Source organism: Amphimedon queenslandica, unplaced genomic scaffold (genome assembly GCF_000090795.2).
Source record: "Amphimedon queenslandica unplaced genomic scaffold, v1.1 AMPQUscaffold_3690_Cont24319, whole genome shotgun sequence".
Taxonomy (NCBI): Eukaryota; Metazoa; Porifera; class Demospongiae; order Haplosclerida; family Niphatidae; genus Amphimedon; species Amphimedon queenslandica.
This window is the reverse complement of record NW_003555986.1, coordinates 1-1,435: the sequence shown is the minus strand read 5'-3', so window position 1 is coordinate 1,435 and position 1,435 is coordinate 1. Positions and strand designations below refer to the sequence as shown.

Below are 1,435 nucleotides of genomic sequence, written 5' to 3'. Positions count from 1 at the left end.
TTAAAGAGAAGAATGCAAGATTGACTAGATGGAGTTTGATTCTGCAACCATATAATTTCACTATACAACATCGGAAAGGGTTAGCAAATGCAAATGCAGATGCACTTTCTAGATTGGAGAGGAAGAGCACTTCGTGCCAGAGGGGAAGGGAGGAAATGTAAGAAGTTGTTTCTAAATGGATCCGGAACTCTCTGTGTACTATTGTAATTATATATTATGTGTTTATTCAAGTATAATCTAGAACAATCATGTAAAGTATTCTTGTATGTTATAGAACCTTCTGGACATTTATAACATCTATTATAAGTGTGTTGTTTGTGAGTTGTGTTTTAGTTGTGAGTTAGTTTTGTTTTTGTTAGTTGGTTTTGGAGCTCAGTTGTGAGTTTCGTGTTGATTAAGAATAAAGTTTGGTTAACAGATAGTTGGAGCGTCTGTTACACTGTTTAAAGCAGAGCTTTAAACAATTATTTAATGAAAGCAACAGAGCCAAAAAAGCTGCCAGTCTACTTCAAATTTTTAACACATTCATCCATTGATACCGTGTAGTATATATGATACATTGTTCAAGATTTATGCTCCCAAGTGGGCATAGCCATGGCATAGATATAAATATGTGGCATGTCTGTGGGCGCATAGATCATTAATTATTTTTACCTCAATTTTTACAAATTTTTATGAGTAAAGTCAGTAAATAGCAAAGAAAGATCAACTACAGATTACAGTAATAAACAAACTACAGTTATAAACAAAATAACAATGTCAGAACTAACTAAATTACTGATCCAAATTACTAAAGGCTAATAGCTTTTAAGTTTTTTAATAGAATCCTCAAAATCAGCTAAGCATTTCCAGCAATCTGTAACTTGACTCAATAGAACACTTTGAGAAAAAACTTTTTTCAAATCTGAAATAATCTTTGACCTGGTTTGCTTGAGAAATTCTTCAAAGAAGTGGTTTAATCTAAAAAAATATATGAATGATCAAAGTGATGTATTTAGAAAATAAGGCACGATAAATGCCTCATTATAGTAAACCAGGCAATCAAGCTGCATGTTACCAAATTTTAAGAATAGAACAGCTTTCTATTTTTGGCAACACTGCATCAAAGCTATGACAAATGTGGCTACCTATAGTGTACCAGGGCCATTTAAGCAAGTTAGATCAAATTGATAAGTTAAAATTAAAAATGATCTTACGGTTGCTTGCTGTCATTCACATCACAATACTGAACATAAGTATGAATAAACTCAAATAGCATTTCCAATAAGTAATCCAGGTCTGAAACTTTATGAGCAGCTTTTTCTAAAGCAGTTCTAGCTTGAGGCTGCAATATAATTATGAATGTCTAATCAATAGCTATGACAAATATTCTTACCTTTAGATTATATTTAAATTCTTTCCTAACATGTTCAAAAGGATTCTGAAAAGGGATCCT

At 32.0% G+C, this 1,435-nt stretch overlaps 1 long non-coding RNA gene across 1 annotated transcript; it reads right to left on the bottom strand.

Moving 5' to 3' along the window:
* Positions 1-684: 684 nt before the first annotated feature.
* LOC109592862 (uncharacterized) lies at positions 685-1,420 on the bottom strand. The gene is made up of 3 exons (XR_002190597.1): positions 1,376-1,420; positions 1,197-1,324; positions 685-960 (listed from the first exon to the last, which is right to left on the bottom strand). It is a non-coding gene; the product is annotated as an uncharacterized LOC109592862 (long non-coding RNA).
* Between the last annotated feature and the right edge of the window lie 15 nt (positions 1,421-1,435).